The sequence below is a fragment of the Mustelus asterias genome, chromosome 3 (genome assembly GCF_964213995.1).
Source record: "Mustelus asterias chromosome 3, sMusAst1.hap1.1, whole genome shotgun sequence".
NCBI classification, from domain to species: Eukaryota; Metazoa; Chordata; class Chondrichthyes; order Carcharhiniformes; family Triakidae; genus Mustelus; species Mustelus asterias.
Genome location: NC_135803.1, coordinates 127,243,203 through 127,264,377, shown reverse-complemented (window position 1 = coordinate 127,264,377; position 21,175 = coordinate 127,243,203). Strand labels below are relative to the sequence as shown.

The 21,175-nt window shown below is 44.7% G+C and overlaps 1 protein-coding gene across 8 annotated transcripts in view; it reads left to right on the top strand.

Moving 5' to 3' along the window:
• LOC144491573 (filamin-B-like) overlaps window positions 1-21,175 on the top strand; it is a 167,804-nt gene that overhangs the window by 12,965 nt on the left and 133,664 nt on the right. The window contains exon 1 of one of the 8 annotated variants that reach the window (XM_078209564.1): window positions 1,511-1,623. The exons of 5 other annotated variants lie outside the window; for them this stretch is intronic. The gene's annotated coding sequence lies outside the window, so the exon portion shown is untranslated. Of the gene's footprint in view, window positions 1-1,510; window positions 1,624-14,676; window positions 14,695-21,175 lie in introns of those variants that run through there. 2 more of the 8 variants (XM_078209563.1, XM_078209566.1) reach the window with 2 other exon arrangements.

The window sequence follows — 21,175 nt, the reverse complement described above, 5'->3', positions numbered from 1 at the left end:
TCTCCTTACAGATGCTGCCAGACCTGCTGAGATTTTCCAGCATTTTCTCTTTTGGTTTGTGGAATGTCAGCCCTGATCTGGTTGAATGGGGGAGCAGACTCGAGGGGCCGAATGGCTTCCTCCAGCTCCTATTTCTTATGTTCCTGTAAAGGGGAACCAAAAAGTTCAAACCGGGATATTGGAAGTGTTTCCACATTCTAGTCTGTGAAGATCACGTATAATGCGAACCTTAAAATTTGACCATGTTTATTTTATATCCCTGGCGATTGATATAATTCAATATTAAAGATAGTTTCTCGCCCTGCGGGCTTGAGCTGAACTTTGTAACTGTAACCATGCAAACAGACACGCGTGTAACACTCCAATATGTCAGCAACTCCGCGTCGTTTCTATTGCAATAAGTGCAATGACCTGCCTTCTCTCTCCCCCCTGTTTTATATGAAGTGCCTCTCACTCATGTCCCGCGGTACAGGAGCTGCCAAATGCAGCAGAGCACACGCTGGGAGTGGGGCCCTCAGCCCTAGGGCTTCCAACATTACAGGCAAGCCTTACATGAATGAAGCACCATCTCAACAAAAGGCAGGCTTCAGATCCCCTCCACTTCGTTCCGTGTTTCAGTCACATCAGCGCTGATCAGAAGCCGCTTTCTGTTTAATTTGCTATTTAATCAATATTAGTTTTTCGCCCTGCACTGCAGTTTCTAAACCAAACAAGAAACTGAGCTGGGCGAGAGGGTGTGGACACATTTAATCAATCAAATAGCGTCAGCTTGCATACCGACTGCAAATTTACACACCCAAATTAACCACTGAAATTCGGCCAATAAGGTTCTCATTTTACAGACAAAATCAGCTATATCCTCACGGGAGAGGATGTCGATTGATGACTTTTCGATTATATTGTTTAAATACAATGTTTAAAGTTTTGAATGCAGGTGTAAGTTTCCAATGAAAGACGCACTGACATTCAGCCGATTGTATTCCGAATATACCGGGAATGGGATTTGTATTCCGAATATACCGGGAATGGGATTTGTATTCCGAATATACCGGGATTGGGATTTGTATTCCGAATATACCGGGAATGGGATTTGTATTCCGAATATACCGGGAATGGGATTTGTATTCCGAATATACCGGGATTGGGATTTGTATTCCGAATATACCGGGATTGGGATTTGTATTCCGAATATACTGGGAATGAGATTTGTATTCCGAATATACTGGGATTGGGATTTGTATTCTGCCCCTCGCCACGAGTTTATTTGAATTGTTGTAAACCTGTACAATACAGAGCCTTGCTTCCGTCGGTCTGTGTATCAGACAGTGGAAGGAAGGGGTTAATTTTTTTGTGGGGGGGGGGGGGTGGTTGTCCTGTTAAATGAATGAACATAGCGATAGCATTACGTAATATTTGAGAAAGAGGAGGTCGCGGTGTGTGGGGGAATCAGAGTTGAAACCAGCTCGAGTTTCTTGGAGCTTTCCAGCACCCTGCTTAAAGACAGCCGTGCGTTCCCCTTCCAGGAAATTCACAGGAGCTTTCAACGCAGGAAGATCCCAGTTAACCAGCACCAAACAAAAAGGGAAACAGTTTTATCAGATTCAGTTGCTCCCCAGCGTTGGGGTAAGTTTTACCGACTGAGTTATGTTCCTGTCTTCTTAGAGAACAATCCGTGCCTTTAATCGCCAGAGAATTCGCGAAGTTCTGGTTCATTTCAGATGGTGACACAATGATTTATAACAAGGTGGGAACAAGTTGTGGGAAATGTTCTCGGTTCAATGGGAAGCGGCAATTCAACGAGAGAGCTGCAGCGAGCAGTAAAAGCGGGGAATTAGAGAGCAGCGGGTCCTCATTAGCAGCCTGTGGGAGAATGAAGTTTTGTTGCGTTGTTTCTGTGAGAGTAAACAGACGTTACCCCCAATGGAGAAGACACCGGTATCATGTGAATTGGATTAAAAGAGAGCGGTAAAGTCGGGGGGAAGTAGCCTCGTGTGACCCGGACAGGAACTGAACACGTGTTGCAGAGAATGTTGGGCGGACAGGTTTGGATTGTGTTGAGATTGTTGGGTGAATGGGTTTGGATTGTTTTGAGATTGTTCGGAGAACAGATTTGGATTGTGTTGAGATTGTTGGGTGAATATGTTTGGATTGTGATGAGATTGTTGGGTGAATGGGTTTGGATTGTGATGAGATTGTTGGGTGAATGGGTTTGGATTGTGATGAGATTGTTGGCTGAATGGGTTTGGATTGTGATGAGATTGTTGGCTGAATGGGTTTGGATTGTGTTGAGACATTTTGGTGAATGGGTTTGGATTGTGTTGAGATTATTGGGTGAATATGTTTGGATTGTGATGAGATTGTTGGGTGAATGGGTTTGGATTGTGTTGAGATTGTTGGATGAATAGGTTTGAATCAGGAAGGGTGACTCTTTCGTGCACTTATCCACATCACAGTGTTTAATCGTTTGTTTGTGATGAGGTTGGGCTGAATCTGTTATAGGTTTGATTCATCAAGGCATGCCGTGATAAAAAGCAATAGGATATTGTTACTTAAAAAGACCTGTCGTGGAAAAAGGAAACTTGGGCGATGAGGTGTTATTTGGTCAGCAGTGTTTGGACAATTCATGAAGGAAAATAGCCACAGACAATCCTTATCATCGTCATCTGAAATGATGTACTGTGACCTGTGTGTATTAGACTGGAATTACATGATTAAAGGAATACCACTACAAATATATACTTTACACATTGAGCAGTGACATTGGGGTGGAACTAGATCATGTTGTGTCCTTGCTTACTAATGTGTCTGAAATTCAATGGTGCTCGCTCGATTTGGGTAAAGGTTCTTTCTTCAGCAGAATGCTTAGAGACCTGAGGGAAGTGAGATGGTAATTTTCAATACAGTTCATGAGACATCGAAAATCGGAAGACAAAATTGCTGACATGAAACCATTAACCCCACTAAATGGATTCAGTTTGTCAGGGAGTTCCTTATGCTATCAAGATAGGACTCTCCGAACTAATGTACACTGGGAAAGATTTCCAGTCGGCAATGATGAGGATTGTTTAAAGTTTATTAACTGGTGTCATAAGTAGGCTTACATTAACACTGCAATGAAATTACTGTGAAAATCCCCTAGTTGCCACACTGCAGCGCCTGTTCGGGTACACTGAGGGAGAATTTAGCATGGCCAATCCTGAACAGCACATCTTTTGGACTGTGGGAGGAAACTAGAACACCTGGAGGAGACACACGCAGACACGGGGAGAACATGCAAGCTCCGCATAGACAGGACCCAAGCCAGGAATCAAACCCGGGTTCCTGGTGCTGTGAGGCAGCAGTGCTAACCAATGTGCCACCGTGCTGCCCTTTGGTAACATTAACTTTTTTTGTTAAACTTGTTGACGGTGTTAAGTTGTAAGTAAGGTGATCTTCCTCATTACCACTAACTGCAGGAAGCTCGCCCTCAGTGTGGATCAGGGGAGCAGTAAGGGGAGCAGAAATCTTAGGCATCTCTGAGACCAAGACAACTTTCTCCATGCTCCAGCACCTACCCACCCTCTTGCCCAGAATAATCCTGATAACAGGCTATAATCAGAAAACCTTTATATTCCAATGTGAGGAACTCCCCTCCAATAGATATGAATTCATTGTTGCAAAAGCTCTGATAACATTCAAGAGGGCCAATTAATTTAAAAATAAATAATGAAATGAGACCGAATCAACACTTCTCACTAAGACACACACACATTCTTCCCTCCTCACCTTACCAGGAGTGGCTGAGGGAAAGGAGCTCCAGGGTGGTTCGATATTGAGAGGTGTGTGTGCTCCTGTTGAGAGGTTGCTGCAAGGAACCCCTGTCTGGAAGTGATAGAGGGAGTCTTAGCTGTGCCAGGGGTGAAGGCAGCAGTAACCCAGCCCATTACTTGGGCTTTGCTTTCTGTATGTAACCTTGCTGGTGCTTGTTTCTGATGTGACATCGAAAACATGGTTTACCCTCAGCCCTAAAATTCACCCCAGTCGGTGCAAAATGAACTGATGAATTTAAAAATAAGCCACAGAGCAGCAAGGCACAGGATGGCACAGTGGTTAGCACTGTTGCCTCACAGCGCCAGGGACCCAGGTTAAATTCCCAGTTTGGGTCACTGTCTGTGCGGAGTCTGCACGTTCTCCCCGTGTCCATCTGGGTTTCCTCTGGGTGCTCTGGTTTCCTCCCACAGTCTGAAAGACGTGCTGGGTAGATGCATTGGCCATACAAAATTCTCCCTCCCGAACAGGTGCCGGAGTGTGGCGACTGGGCGATTTTCACAGTAACTTCATTGCAGTGTTAATGTAAGCCTACATGTGACAATAATTAATACACTTTAAACAAAACTTTGAACTTTATAAAGTGTTTCTGAGACATGAAGATAAGGTTATAAAGTTTGCTGTTGTTTATTTTAATAGGAGGGATGTTTGAAATGTTTGCTACGTTCAAGTCTAAGTTAGGGAAGGCGCCTATCCCATCCTGTATAACGCGCCCTCTGCTGGTTTGGCTCAATGGCTTTCTGTAAAACACACTCATTTTAATCGCCCCGTCTCCAAACATCCTGTATTGAAATTTTAATACCTCTAACAAAATTATTCTCATAGAAAAAAACTTACAAAATATTCCGATCTTGGTAATCACCGCGCGGGTAGGGGTATTCTGTCTACTTCTAGTCAAGAAAGTTTTTGATTAGATTTGAACACAGTTAACTCATTAATTTAACACAACCTGCACCGACAAACCCTCCTCCTTTCTGAGCATGTTGAATGCCAGCTGTACCAATCCTTACATTTAATTAATGAGTCATTTCTCCTGCTCAGAATAAGAAGTTGCTTGAGTCTTGCATTAGAATTCGCTGTTGAGATTCAGTAATAGAATTCGGCAATGCTGCCCTAACCATTAGTTTCCATTAACTCTCATTATCTCAGTGTCCATTTATGCCTTTCGCTGCTGTCGCAAATTCTCTCTGCTGTTTGGCTGTTTCTCTAGCGCCGGTCTCTTCCCTATGTGTTATTCTGTATTTAACTGCCTGTTCCCTGTTCTGTCTTTAACTGCCTGTTGCCTGTATATTATTCTCTCGCTAACTGCCTGTTGCCTGTCTGTTGCTCTCTCTTTATCGTTGCCTGTCTGTTATTCTCTCTTTAACTGCCTGTTGCCTGTCTGTTATTCTCTCTTTATCTGCCTGTTGCCTGTCTGTTATTCTCTCTTTATCTGCCTGTTGCCTGTCTGTTATTCTCTCTTTATCTGCCTGTTGCCTGTCTGTTATTCTCTCTTTATCTGCCTGTTGCCTGTCTGTTATTCTCTCTTTATCTGCCTGTTGCCTGTCTGTTATTCTCTCTTTATCTGCCTGTTGCCTGTCTGTTATTCTCTCTTTAACTGCCTGTTGCCTGTCTGTTGCTCTCTTTATCTGCCTGTTGCCTGTCTGTTGCTCTCTCTTTATCTGCCTGTTGCCTGTCTGTTATTCTCTCTTTATCTGCCTGTTGCCTGTCTGTTGCTCTCTTTATCTGCCTGTTGCCTGTCTGTTGCTCTCTTTATCTGCCTGTTGCCTGTCTGTTATTCTCTCTTTAACTGCTAGTTCCCTGTCTGTTATTCCGTCTGATGTCTCTCGGACTACATGCCTGTCGGTCTCTGTTGTATCTTTTGATCTCTCGTTGTCTAAAAGTTTAAAGCCAGCTGCTTTCTTCCTCTGGCTCTATGTTCTGAAGTCCTTCCCCCACCCCGTGATTAATCCATTGTTCACTTTATTAATAAGTAGCAGATACAAACTGCAACACATTCCCGGCGCCACTGCCCGATTTGGACTTTTTCTGATCAAAGGTCGGAAAGGAGGGTTGGGAGGGGGTTGGGAGGGGAGCAGATCTGATTTCTGTCTATAATTCTGTTGTCAGGGCTGGGTTCTGTGTTTGCTATCAGTTACAGGAACAGGCAGAGGCAATGGCTGAACAATACTCCAGAGAGTCAGTGCAGTTTGCGCCCCTGTTCAGATCACAAAATCTAAGATGTTGCTTTCCCCTTGCCATGTAGGGAAATCAGAACCTTATCCATAAATACACATATACAAGGCACAGGTTCTTTCTCTAATTTTTTTTGTCAGATTATCTACATGGAAACACATATTGACATATTTATACAAACTTTGACGGGGTATATATGGAATGTGAAGTACAATTTTAAAATCTGTCAGCCACAGTAAATGGGAGTTGGGGATTTAGACTATACACAGGACCGCAATACGATATAGAAAGACATTAATAAACCCGCAGAATGGGCATCTAACTGGCAGATGAACTTCAATATAGATAAGTTTGAGGTGATGCAGGTAGGAATAATAAGGAAACCAAATGTAAGTAAATGCTTGGAAAGTCAGTGTCTCACTAGGGCAGAGGGATCTTGGGGTACAGACACACACACATAACTAAAAGTAGTGACACAGGTCGATAAGCCCATTAACCATGGAACAAAGCAGCCGAGTTCATTTCTGGAGGGTAGAATTAAAAAGCAGATATTGGTTGCTGCACACCTGGAGTGACTCCAGCAAAAAGTTGAACGCATAGACGAGGAAGACTGAGGGCTGAGTTACTAAAGGTTTTGATGGGGGACAAAGACAAGGTCGGTATTTCCACTTGTAGGGAAGACTAGGTGCCATAAATATCAGCTAAATAACTAATAAATCAAATAGGGAATTCAAACTTGCTTTTAGAATGTGGAACGTCTACCATAAAGATTAGGCACTTAAGATACTTGGATTTAAGGTGAAGCTAAATAAATGTATCTTGGAGAAAGAGAATAGATTTGCTTGGAGTTGCTCCCCCTTCCCTGCTGCAGTTTTGATGGGGATGGGACAGAAACCGCAGCAACAGCACCACAACAGCTCTGAGGATGTTCTTGTTAATTTGTCACTGAAAGAACTGCCCTGATAACTTATTTATTTGTAGCGTTCAGGTAGTTTTAAATTAATTTCAGGCTTGAAATAGAATATTTAGCAGTAGATGTAGTAACAGAGATTCTTAGAGATTATTCTGATGACCATGCAAGAGAGAGTTGTATACACATGGGCCTGCTGTCTAACCACCAAGTACAAATATATCTCTGAGCTCCAAGCATTTTTAAACTGAGTTTGTAATTGCATTGGAACTACATTCCATGTTGCTAGGGGAGGGGGTTTGACACAACTTCTCTATGGAGTAATTAGGTTCACAGGAGATTTGGATTAATCTAACTTTAAAATCTATTGAGTTTGCATGGCGTACAATAAACTCAAGGCTCAGGGTGCTTTGGTCTTGAAAACTAAAAAGAGCACCCAGAGATCAGGAGAAAGCAATGTATTCACAGGAACTGAGGAATGAATGAAAGCAAAATGCTGCAGATGCTGGAAATCAGAAAAAAACATGGCCCGGTGGCACAGTGGTTAGCACTGCTGCCTCACGACGCCAGGGACTCAGGTTCGATTCACGGCTTGGGTCACTGTCTGTGCGGAATCTGCATGTTCTCCCTGTGTCTGCGCGGGTTTCCTCCGGGTGCTCTGGTTTCTTCCCACAGTCCAAAGATGTGTAGATTAGGTGGATTGGCCATGCTAAATTGCCCTTTAATGTTCTAAAATGTATAGGTTAGATGGATTAGCCATGGTAAATGTGTGGGATTATGTGGATAGGGCGGGGAGAGGGCCTGTGTAAAATACTCTGAGAGAGTTTGTGCAGACGCAATGGGCAAAATGGCCGCCCCCTGCACTGTAGGGATTCTATGAAAATGCTGAAAAAAACTCAAGAAGTCTGGCAGCATCTATGGAGAGAGAAACAGAGTTAACATTTCAAGTCTGTATGACTCTACATCAAAGCTGAAGAGAGGAAAATATGTTTTATAATGTTAAAGAGAGGGGGAGGAGCAAATGGAGTAAAATTGAAGGTCAGAGTTAGGTGGGAGATCAGGAGAGATTTGATTAAGACAAAGGGAGTTATATTGATAGCATTGAAGATTAAGGCAAGTGTTAATAGGGGCATGAAGATCAGATAGCAGAATGTGTTGACAGCAAAACAAGGATCAGCACTCTCTGAAAGCAACACATGAGTAGAGGTTACAAACTGGTCCTTGTGGGGGGACAGGATTGTAAAACATATCAAAATGAAGGACAGAGTTCATGGCCTGAAGTTGTGGAACTCAATCTTGAGTCCAGAATGCTGTAAAGTGCCTGATCAGAAGATAAGGTGCTGCCCCTCCAGTTTGCGTCGGGCTTCAGTGGAATATTGCAGAAGGCCAAGGACTGAAATGTGGGCATTGAGAGCAAAAGGAATAGAATCAGGTATGCGGAGTTGGGGAAAAGATGGCAATCAGGGCCTGGGATCATTGAATCATAGAATAGAATCATTACACTGCAGAAGGAGGCCATTTGGCCCATCGAGTCTGCACCGACTCTCCGACAGAGCTTCGTATCCAGTTCCTGTCCCCATAACCCCATGTATTTACTCTTCTAATCCCCCTAACCCACGCATCTTTGGATACTAATGGTCAATTTAGCATGGCCAATCCACCTAACCTGCACAGCTTTGGCAGGAAACCGGAGCACCCGGAGGAAACCCACACAGAAACACTGAGAACGTGCAAACATCTCCACAGACAATCACCCAAGGGTAGAATCGAACCCAGGTCCCTGGCGCTGTAAGGCAGCAGTGTTAATCACTGTGCCACCATCAGAGGGAAATAGATTGAATGGGGGTCAGGGGTATGGAGTTTGGCCAGGTGGACAAGGGGCGATTCAAGGGGCCAGGGATTTTGGGGCATAGCCAGTTAGGAGAAAGGGGGATTGAGGCTTAAGAGTCTGGAGCTTGGGTCAGATGGAAAAGGGGAATGGGGGGCAATTCATTTCCTGCAGAACCCAGATGCAACATCAACACAAGTGAGTGGGAACAGCACCGAGAGAAGAGCTGTCAGTAAATGGGTGAGTGTAACCTGGGGATCTATCTGTGGGTAAATAAGCTTGGATGATTGTTGGATGATTGGGGAACAAAGAGACAGTGACTGAGGAGTCCTTCTGTAAAAGCCGAAGGAGAAGGAAAGTTTTGAACTGAGGGCTATTAGACCATGGGATGCTTCATCACAAGTGGCTCTTGAGTCCAGACCTAGAGCATTTAAAGGGAAATGGGATAAGTATTTGAAAAAGATGGGAGCGAATGGGATTACAGGAGAGAATAACAGTATTGGTACAGCCGGGGGTCGGGGGTGAATAACTTTGCCCTGCGCTGTAATTTCTATCAGAACTTGTGTGTACTGAACTGTTTTAAGGACAATGTGCTCTGTGGGGAATGAACCCACTGCCCTTTGTCTGATCTCTCGGTTTGGATTATGTTTGTTTGAACTGGCTGACTTTGGCATGTGAAATCCACTATTTGACTCTCCTTGAGTGAGAGGTCAGGTTGACTCTGACTGAGGTTTTAACAGAGTTGTCACCATTACAACAAAACCTGAGTACAAACCACAGCGCTGACATTCTGCTGCCAATGGGTTGGGCTGCATTGCTGTCGTGCTGATGTAATTGCAGCACTCGCCCTATTGTAGTTACATCACTGGGTGGAAGGGAGGGGAAAGCGCAGGTTATTGTGAGCCGGTTCTTCCTCTCTGCTTATGAACTGGACTTACTTTCAATGTCCCGCTTCTAGTCATGCTTACCCTGGGGATAATTTTCACTGACAGGATGGACAAGCTTATTTAAATTAAACTTAGTCATAAAAAACAATGCTATAAATTAAATGATTGTCCAGTCCCAGTGTCAAATACATGATTGTAGTTTAAAAGAGTACAGTGCCCATTGTAACTTAAAACCAATCTTTGTTCACCACTCCTCATTTCTTCCACCAGTCCCCTCCCTATTACATGTGTCATATTCAGCAGTTAACTCCTAACACTCTGCACCTGACCAGCAGAAAGCAAACTACTCATCATACTCTTTGCATCTTGTGCAGGGCTTAAAATGCCACCATGTAATTTGAGGGGGGGGGCAAGCATCACCTTCACGTTATTGGGATACTAACATACCTCACCTTCTCTTTTTTTTGAAGGGCTTTTGCTTTTCGATTGCTGCAGAATGGAATGATACTCACAGTTTGTCAAAAGTGTGTAAAAGATCTGGAACGACGGAGGTTGAGGGGTGACCTGATAGAGGTTTACAAGAATATGAGTGGCATGGACAGAGTGGATAGTCAGATACTCTTTCCGAGGGTAGAAAAGTCAAGTACTAGGGGACATAAGTTTATGATGCGTGGGGAAAAGTTTTTAGAGGAGATGCACGAGGCAAGTTTTTTGACACAGCGGGTGGTGAATGTCTGGAACGTGCTGCCCGGGAAGGTGGTGGGAGCAGGTACAATAGCAGCATTTAAGGGGCAACTAGACAAAAACATGAATAGGATGGGAATGGAAGGATATGTGCATACGGTTTTAGTTTAGGCAGGCATCATGATCGGTCCAGGCTTGGAGGGCCAAAGGGTCTGTTCCTGTGCTGTACTTTTCTTTGTTCTTTGATCACTTGTTTCTAACACAGCAACTTTTAATTTTGATGTGGAATGCGTTGCCTGGAAGGATGGCGGAAGCAGATTTAATAGTAACCTTCAAGAGGGAATTAGATATTTACTTAAAAATGAACAAAATGCAGAGTTGTGGGGAGGGGTGAAGAACAGGGAGTGCAACTAATTGGATAGCTTTTTCAGAATGTTGGCACAGGCATGAATGGCCAAGTGATCTCCTTCTGTGCTATAAGCTATTGTGATATTGTATGGCACACACTCAAAAGAGTTTTTATAACATGAGGTTAATAAACATTAATTTTCTTGAACTAAACCAAAGGTGCGTGTGAGAGTGTTGTTTCTTTGAATTAGATTTTGTTCGGTAAAATCAAAGACTTGTCAAAGGACATCAGATCAATCGCCTCAATACTGGATATTCAGTGTCGGCCTGTCTGCAGACTAAGAGAAGCTCAGGAGGTAGCTGACAACTCTCTGATTGATCAGTGGAAAACATAAAATTCCCTGAAAAACAAGGACAGCTGCCACTTTCCGACAGCTTGTTGTTCTGGACCCATTCCTTTACCTCTACGTCATCTTTTTTCCAGTGTACAGTGAATCATCCTCCCTACTGTCTCAAGGTAAAGTTATCAGTCACCTCCTTTCCCAACCTCCTCCTTCACAAATACCACGACACTCCCTCTTTGTGAAATCCTCTTAATAGTCCTGTTATTTATTCTGAATAAATTCAGGTGAACCCACACCTGGACTCTTCAGAATACAGTCTGTGTCTTTCTCACCAATCGAAATCTAATGCTGCCATTTTATCATCAGCCTTTTTGTGCAAATCAATATTCCTCTTAAGATTTTGTCCTCTTTTTCCTGGAGACTTTTCTATTTGTACACAAGTGCAAGCATACTAAGGGTAAGCAGGGAAATGATAAAACTGTCTCTATTTCCCCCCCCCCCCTCTCACTGTTTCACTTACATGTATTCAGAACTCTGTTTACAACTTCATATTCATTTTTATTCTCACGGTACTTCCCAATCTCGTTGTGTATTTCTCAATTTGTCTTTTCTGATTACTTATCATATTGTCTTAATTTCTTTCACTTTTTAAAATCATAGAATAGAATCCCGACAGTGTAGAAGGAAGTCATTTGGCCCATCGAGTCTACACTGACTCTTACCCAGGCCTTATCCCCGTAACTCCATTTATTTACCCCACTAACCCCCCCTAACCCACACATCTTGAGACACCAAGGGGCAATTTAGCATGGCCAATCCGCCTAACCTGCACATCTTTGGACTGTGGGAGGAAACCAGAGCACCCGGAGGAAACCCACACAGATGCGGGGAGAACGTGCAAACTCCACAGTCACCCGAGGCTGGAATTGAACCCGGGTCCCTGGCACTGTGAGGCAGCAGTGCTGACCACTGTGCCACCGTGCCACCCACCTTGATCTTTTATTTCCATTTATGCTGTTCCTTTTAATTCCTTTCTACTCTTCTTCAAGATATTTTCAAATCTCCTTCGTTCTTTTTAATTCTTTCTTACATTCCCAAAATGTCAGTGATCTCAGGGCACAGAGTCAGCAGCACTCAGACATACAGAGCAGTGCAATAGGTATTGACAAAGAAATGTGAACTCTGGGCGTTGCAAATATTGGGAAATTCTGACAAAAGCAAATTACTGTGGATGCTTCAATCTGAAACAAAAACAGAAAATGCTGGAAAATCTCAGCAGGTCTGACAGCATCTGTGGAGAGAGAATAAAGCCAATGTTTTAAGTCTGGATGAAGGGTCATCCAGACCCGAAACGTTAGCTCTGTTTTCGTGTTGGGAAATTATGATCATGGGATTTCTTGTCTTTATTGGAATGCATACCAAAGTTCTCCAGAAGTATTGTAGCTCTTCCAGGTTGCCCTAGTTTTACAACTAAGTGGCTTTCCTAGGCTACTTGCGAATCCACTATGTAATGTATCACACGAGTCACAGGTAGGCCAGACTGGTAGCTTTCCTTCCCAAATTGACATTCCTAAATTGGTGGGGTTTTTACAATGTTCATGATAAATATTTTTTGCTGTCAGCACATGAATCTTCAGATTTAATGAATTAAATTTCACAACTTGCTAATGAAAGAACTTAAGTTAATACAATGGGTTGTCAGTCCACTATGATAATCAATATATGACAGTACTTGTGCAAACTGTAAAGCTCTTTCAGACTAAAGTTTAGAATCATAGAATCCCTACAGTGCAGAAGAAGGCCATTTGGCTCATCAAGCCTGCAGCGACAACAATTCCACCCAGGCCCTATCCCCGTAACCTCACGTATTTACCCTGTTAATCCGCCTGATACTAAGGGGCAATTTAACATGGCCAACCAACCTAACCTGCATGTTTTTTGGACTGTGGGAGGAAGCCAAAGCACCTGGAGGAAACCCGTGCAGACACCGGGAGAACGAGCAAACTCCACACAGTCACCCAAAGCCGTAATTGGACCCGGGTCCCTGGCACTGTGAGGCAACAGTGCTGACCACTGTGCCGCCCTATTATTTAGAGCTATATCACATCAAATGTCCAACTGAATATTAAGAGGATTTAGTGTACGTATTAAAAATTACATCTGTGAAAGAGAGATGGGAACAAGGAAAAAAATAGAAGCATTAGTTTACATTTAGAAAGATGTTTGTCAAAAGAAAATTATTACGTAGAGCCTGAAGTAAATTGTGACAAGGTAAGCCAAGTATTTCTGCATTTAATACTAAACAGCCTATGGATGATAAATTGTCAAAGTGTTTAAAAAGCAGGTTCCAGTACTTTTACAAATGGTGATACATTTTAAAATGAATTTTCTTTACGACATGAAATCTTTCACTGTAATGCAAGATAAAGCCTGACATCACGAAAACAGCTGCACAAGAATCCAACAATGCCATTCGCGGTGATTTTAAAATATTTCTTTCTTAATTATGCATAAGTTGTACATGCTACATATCTTCATGAGGGCAGACCATAGTTAAACTGGCTCCTACACCAGAATTATACGGACCAAATACATCACTACTCTAAAGGCTGTATTATAGCGACAAGTGCAATTACCTTTGATGAAAACTTATTTTGGGATTGCTTAAACACCGGAGTAATTTAAAAAAAATGTTTACTGACAGCTTACTACAAAGGAAAACCCGATACCACCTCCCACTTCTCCAAAAGTTTCATTCTTGTATCATTGTGAAATTCCTGATGCTAACAGCTGTCCTGTGTGATTATTATATTTAAGGTAGATTACACTTCGATGCCAGTAGGGGGTAGCATTGCAGTAAACTCAAAGAAATGACTTCTCCCCCACCCCAGTTTCTGTTGACTCTACAAACTCCTAATTTTCTATGTCAACGTTACAAAACAATGTTCTGCAGTGTTACCAAATACAGTTCTGTTGACGCAGTGGAAGACAATGCTTTAATTGGGTTGCACCATATATTTCATCTATTTATCACTGTGCAAACATGTCTGTATAATTTCCAAACTATTTGATTTATGTCTGATCACACCTATACAAACAGTTAAAGTCCCACTGGAATATATCAAATCAGGACATGTTCTATTCCTTTTCTATAATGTTGCGCCTTCTGCATCATATGTGGTTTCATTAAAAAATAAGAAGCTAAAATTCTGTCTACACCCATTTTCAGAAGTTGTGGAGGGGGCGGTCACAATGTTTTTTATTATTTCACAGGACTTGGGTGTCGCTGGCAAGACCAGCATTTATTGCCCATCCCTAATTGCCCTTGAAAAGGTGATTGTGAGCTTCCCCTTTGAACCATTGAAGTCCAAGTGTGGGATTTTTCCGGCTGCGCTCACCCCAAGACCAGAAAAAGCCACCCGAGGTCAACGGACATTTGCATGGTGCTGTCCCGCCCGCTCCGATTCCCATGGCGAGTGGGACGGGAAAATTCTGCCCCATGTGTCATAGGTACATCCGCAGTGCTATTGGGAAGGGAGTTCCAGGATTTTGACTGAGTGACAGTGAAGGGACAGAAATATCCTTCCACGCCAAGATGGTGTGTGGCTAGAAGGGGAACTTGCATGTGGTGGCGTTCCCATGCATCTGCTGCCCTTGTCTTTCTAGGTGGTAGATGTCACAGATTTGGAAGGTGCCGTTGAAGAAGCCTTGGTGAGTTGCTGCTGTGCACCTTGTAGATAGAATATACTGCAGCCACTGTGCATCAGTGCTGGAGGAAGTGACTCATGCTGCACATCTTGGGACAGGTTGTGACAGAAGCTGTACCATCTTGTGTTGCTGAGAATATTGAGGGTGACACTATGGGCCTGATTTTACCATCGCATTGCGCCCATTTTCGGGCACGAAAACTTGGTAAAGTTGGGCGTGAGGCGAGTAGCGCGATCCCCACCTGCCTCCACGCCGGTTCCCCCTTTACCAAGGCCCAAAAATGGATGCGATAGGGACCGCGCCCGAAACGGGTACGACGGCCATTTAAATGTATTTGCATGCATTTAAATTGACTTAATGGGCTGCCTGCCCAACCTTACCAGCACTATCCCCTTTACCACTGCGTTCGCCCATCCAGAATTGGTGCTAAACAGACATGCTCCACAAAAGTCCAATTCGGGCACTCCAGTTAGTGAGGAGGTAAGTGCTGAGCATCCGATGGCTCTCGGCTTGAGACAGGTGGGGGGGAGGTGGGTCCGACGGCTCTCTGCTTGAGATCAGTGGGGGTGGGGGAAGGTGGGTCCGCTGCCACTCTGCCTGAGATCAGTGGGGGGAAGGGAGGCCGCGATCGGTCTGGGTGGCAGGGGTAGGAGGGGATAAGGGGGTCAGTAATGTTGTGGGGGTGGGGCAATGTCTGTGGGGGCCAGGGGGAGGCATTATCCAGCCCGGGGGGGATGTGCCAGGGAAGCCGCATTCTATCATTTTCTTTCTGTCCATGCGCAGTTGGAGGCGCCAATCGGAGCTGCAGGATTTCAGGTGCGCTAAGCCCTGCCCACAGGCTTCTGCAGCGGGATTCGGAATTGCTGATATTCTTGCAGGCAGAGTGCGTATGGGGGTGCCTGAGAACCGGTCTAAAAGTCAGATCTGAAACACTCCCAGTTTTAAGTCTGCCTAGCACTTAGAATCAAAATGGCAAAATAGGGCCCTATGTTACTCCATAAGGCCCTTCTGAACTCCCAGCTCACTCTCATCCTGCTACCCTGATGTGAAAGCAGTTGATAGTGTGACCATGGAGTTCTTGCATTGCATCCCCCTCCCTCACCTCAAGAACAAACAAAGAACAAAGAACAATACAGCACAGGAACAGGCCCTTCGGCCCTCCAAGCCCGCGCCGCTCCCCGGTCCAGGATTGAATCCTGAATCCAGGATCCCCGCCCAATTTTCCAGCCTATCTACATACCAATATCCTATCCACCGAGCTGTCCCTCACAGCTACGATCTCCCCTTCTGATTTCCTGCTTTCTGATACCCAAGAAGTGCTGCCTGGCCAGCCATAGGAAGAGAGAGGGCAACATCACACCACTGATGAGGTAGCCCCCATCACTTGACCAGACAAATGCAGCCACCAGCTCAGACATCGGCAGTGTAGAGGCCAGTATCGTGTCAGGATCTGTGTGTGGTGAGTCACTGGGTAAGAGTGTGCTGAGGCCAGCCCACAGCTCACTCAGAGGCGAGAGGCCACAATTGAGTTTGGTTATAACAGACTCAGGAGAAGTCCAATGAGGCAGAGTATGGGAAGACATTGAGGAACATGCATTCTGCGATGTTTGGTGCATTGGCCAACCTGGCCACCTGTATTGCTGTCACTAAGCATGAAGGAGTCTGGTTCCAACTTGGCTGAGGGCATCACACAAAGCTGGAAGATGATCCTTTCCTACATGAAAGTGATAGCCAGCTCCATGGCACCACTCCTAAAACTAACGATGCAGCATCTGGTGGCTGTTGTTTCACTTTCCACTGCAGCATGGACGGAAACCACCCAATGCCTGAGTGTTGCAGTCGAAGCTCAAATGGAAGTCATGAGATCCTTGCTTGCTGTCCTACAGGTTCAGACTGCTGTCATCATGACCCCAGATCTTAAAGGGACATGTAGGTTTCTGGTGGCAGGAATTCTGGTAATCTCTTCACCAGCCTGTCACTAGGTTTGCTGAGCAGCTGCCCTATGGGAATGGCAGGGGCTCCATGGAGCAGCAACCTTCTGTTTTCTCCCGCAATGACAGTATTTATTTTGCCAGCACTGCCATTCCATCAGTGCCCTTGCTACTGCCTCTGTCAGTCAACCAACACTGCTGCCACCCATGCCAGTGTGGCACAGGTCTGAAACCAGGTCCTCAAGGCCCAGCACTGCAGAAGGTTGTCCAGCAAAGATGTCTGTAGCCTCCCCAGTGAAAACCAGCAGCCACCCGCCAGCCCTATTGCCGCCCCTGGGGAAGCATTGCAAAGGGGTATGTGGCCACGCAAAGGCACACACAAGACAGACACTGCCATAATGCACAATAATGAATAGTTCATTGTTTTTATCACTAAGTGTGTTGTTAGATTAAGATGTTATGGAAAGGTTATTTTTTTGTTCCGTTTATGGCAGGATTTTCACAATGACAGGGTATCCCAGATGAGTGGTGAGGTGGGGAATAGAGGACTCATGCTGGTAAAGAGAAGTGGAATCTGAGCAGGCGCTCGTGGGCAATCTGTCTTAAGCAAAGGTGTCTCGGATTTCTCCTCCCCCGCCTCTTCCTCCTACTGAGATGGCGTCCAGATTCCTCTGGCAATGGGTGTGCCCTCAGAGTGGAAAGACACCTCAGACCATGAGGAATTTGGAGAAACACTCTGGCCTGTACTGAAGGCTGCTCCCTCTCCAAATGGTCCAGAGTTTAGCACTGGTCTATCTCTTGGTCCCATGGCTCTCATTATATGCCCGCTGTCCTCGTATGGTTTGGTGGTGGAGGGAGTTCATCAGCAGCCTGTCCAGGACCTTTGTCCCTCAGAAACAACCCTCTCTTTGCTTCTGGAGGCATGAAAACAGCAGGAATTACCGACTACCTCAGAATGAAGGCATTGTAGCTGGCACCAAGATAGCAGGTATTCATCAACATGATGTAGTGTGCGTGGTCACACACATACTACACACTTATAATTCCTACACCTCTTCCCACTGACACTGGGGAACTGAAGGGCCATGTGCTTGTCATAGAGTCATAGTAGAGGTTTACAGCATTGAAACAGGCCCTTCGGCCCAACTTGTCCATGCCGCTCTTTTTTTTTAAACCCCTAAGCTGGTCTCAATTGCCTGCATTTGGCCCGTATCTCTCTATACCCATCTTACCCACGTAACTCTCTAAATGCTTTTTAAAAGACAACATTGCACCCGCCTCTACTACTACCTCCGGCAGCTTGTTCCAGACACTCACCACCCTGTGTGAAAAAAGTGCCCCTCTGGACACTTTTGTATCTCTCCCCTCTCACCTTAAACCTATGCTCGATGGTTTCCTATTCCATAGGAAATTCCACGATCCTGGCAAATCCAAGTATCCACTTATGCTGCTTTTCCCTCCTTCAGGAGAATACGATATAATCACCTGTCTCTTGGCACATAAGGCCTGTGTCACTTCCTGGATGCATCAACGGACAGCATGTTGGGAGATGTTGGATTTGTTGTCTGGCTCACACCTAGAGTTGCTAACCCTCTTGGAATGGTCAGGAAATGCCCCAGAATCAACCTCAATCTCCTAGGGGCAAGCAAAGAATTTTGGGAGCACAGTAGCTCCTGGCAACGACAGCTAAGTCTGACTGCCAGCCAATCACAACCCAAGCTCGGCTATCACCTGACGTTTTCTATGTCAGGGACCAGCCACCAGCCAATCACAGCCTGGGCTTGGGGACCACTGGACCTTCTTTGCATCAGGAACCTACTCCCCCACCCATGGAAAAGTTCGACTCGACGTTGGCGGAGGTCACTTGACGGAAATATCTGCGTAGCCCACAGACCATGTGATTAGTGCTCCTATCAGTTGATGCGATCCCCACTCGGGCTGTAGAGTTGGAGGAAAGAATGTTAATTATGAACTAAAGTTAGGCTTGGCTGAGACTGGCTGGAGACTGGTATAGTGATTAATTAGTTTTATCAAAACTAATGGTGGTGACCGGGTGGACTGTGATGCGCTGCTGATTTCCGTCCCCTGAGAGCAACTGGCAGGAGAAGGAATTGTCCAGGCTCAGTAGTGGAGTTTAGTGGAGACAGGTTCACACTCTCTCACTCAGTGTCAGTGTCACGGGAAACAGCTGGTGTGACTCTAGACCAGGTGACCAGCTTGCTGGAGAAGCTCAATGTGGCAGAACCCAATAACTGCTTCCCACTGGATCTTTGCAGCTGCCAATTTCACACATATTACATTGAACTTCATAAAATGTACAGCACAGAAAGAAACCATTTGGCTCAACTAATCTGTGCATTGATGCCACTTCTGCCAATATCTCCCAGAATATGTCCAGCCTGAGTTGGACAGCCCCCTGCATGGAAAGACCCAGTCACATAGGAGTTTAATTACACTGTGACAGTGCCTGGCAGTGTTGCCCTCTCCCTGCTCTGAGGCTCCAGGTTGTGTTGAAGGAGCTGATAGAGTTCTGTAACAATCTCCTGGGTGAATGGCCCCAGGCTTCTAACTAACATTGCAACTCCTGCCATCAACTGGAAAGAACCAGAGGCAGTTATGTGTGCACACTCAGCCCCATTGGCAAGGCACCAGGGACAGTTGTGTGTGCACACTCAGCCCCATTGGCAAGGCACCAGGAACAGTTGTGTGTGCACACTCAGCCCCATTGGCAAGGCACCAGGAGCAGTTGTGTGTGCACACTCAGTCCCATTGGAAAGGCACCAGAAGCAGTTGTGTGTGCACACTCAGTCCCATTGGAAAGGCACCAGAAGCAGTTGTGTGTGCACACTCAGCCTCCCTATTGTAAGGGCACTAGGAGCAGTTACATGTGCACAGTCGGACCATGTTGTGAATGGACACGTGTACAACTGATCCTGATGCCTTTCTGGCGAGCAGTAGGAGTTAGTGTTTCTGAAATACAAGGTAAAATGTATCAGGGTATCTGCCAACAGACATTCACTTTTGCACTAGCAAAAGAGCCTTTCTCTCCTTTACATCCTTTAGGTCACCATGTGTCTAACATCATCTCCTGAACAGCCTTCACAAGTCTCTACTAAATTTTTGCTCTCCAGTCAAGCACCAGGAGACAAACAGGAGCATTGCTTCGATAGAACATGGGACTTAACCTTAAAGTCAGGGCCTGGCCAATCAGGAAAGAGGTTTCAAAACATTTCTTAACACAAAGGGCCATAGGAGTGTGGAACCTTCTGACAAAAAGCAGTGGATGCTAACTTAATTTATTATTTTCAATCAAGATTGCTAGCTTTTTGTTAGACACAGTACAAAAGGATATGGAGCCAAAGGAGGTGAACTGAGTTAAAATACAGATCAGCCTTGCTCTCACTGAATGGGGGAATGGGCTTGCTGGAAGTACTGAGTGACCTCCTCTCATTGCTATGCGCAACACAAGAGGTTTACTCACCGCACGTATGGGTAGCATATCTGAGTTAGATTCCAGACTCAAATCCGTTACTCCATAAACACGATAACAATTGTATTGTCTGTCCCTTTCCAGTGTTACTATTTTTGTTCCATTATAAATACATTTATGTCTGACGTATGTGTCCATCAAGGTAAATGTTGCTTTGAAAGGAGATGACACATCTTCCTCATTTGCACCTACGTCAGCTTCAAGTACTCAGGATATTTGTTAGGTTATTCTGATGCAGTTGGAGCTCTTGCTACTCTATTCCTCAATCTTACCTGCATTAATGCAAGATCCTACTACAGCAGTCGTTTTTACAGGCCCTGTGAGTTAAGTTGTCCAATTAGTGAATCAGTGTACTAGGTCAGGCTTGTGACAGGAACGTGCCCCGACTTGTTTCATTTTAGCATTTAACAATCATCTTACCATCTGTCTGGATGGAGTTCAAACACAGGTCCCTAATGTATAATTACATTACTCTTAATGTATTCAACATTGTTCTGACCTGCTATACCACCCAATCCTCGTTGCAAACATTGTTGAAAGATTGAAAGTATCAGATGGATTGTTTTAAGTTTCATTTCAACCGATATAGATGCACAAAAAGAATCATCTAACATTTTGTGCCCCCCACCAAATGTACCAAGTAACCACACACCAGACTCCTTACTGCAACTAAGCAGCAAGCGAGCTTATAAATAAGACATTGGGGGTGAACAGAAATTCTTTGCACTGCAATGCTAATCCCCATTAAATCACTATAGAATCTTGTAGCACTGACGGAGCCCATTGGGCCCATTGTGTCCATACTAGATTTAAGAAGATCTATCCAATTAATCCCACTCCCTAGCTCTTTCTCCATGGCACTACAAACATTTTCCTTTCAAGAACAGATCCAATTTGCTTTTGAAAATTACTATTGCATTTGCTTCCACCAACCTTTCAGGTAATGCATTCCATATACAACTCTTTACATGAAATCAAAATTCTACTCATTGTCCCTCCTAAGTCTGTGTCTTTTGGTAACCAAGCCTCCTGCCAGTGGAAACGTAATGTACTCGCATTCTTT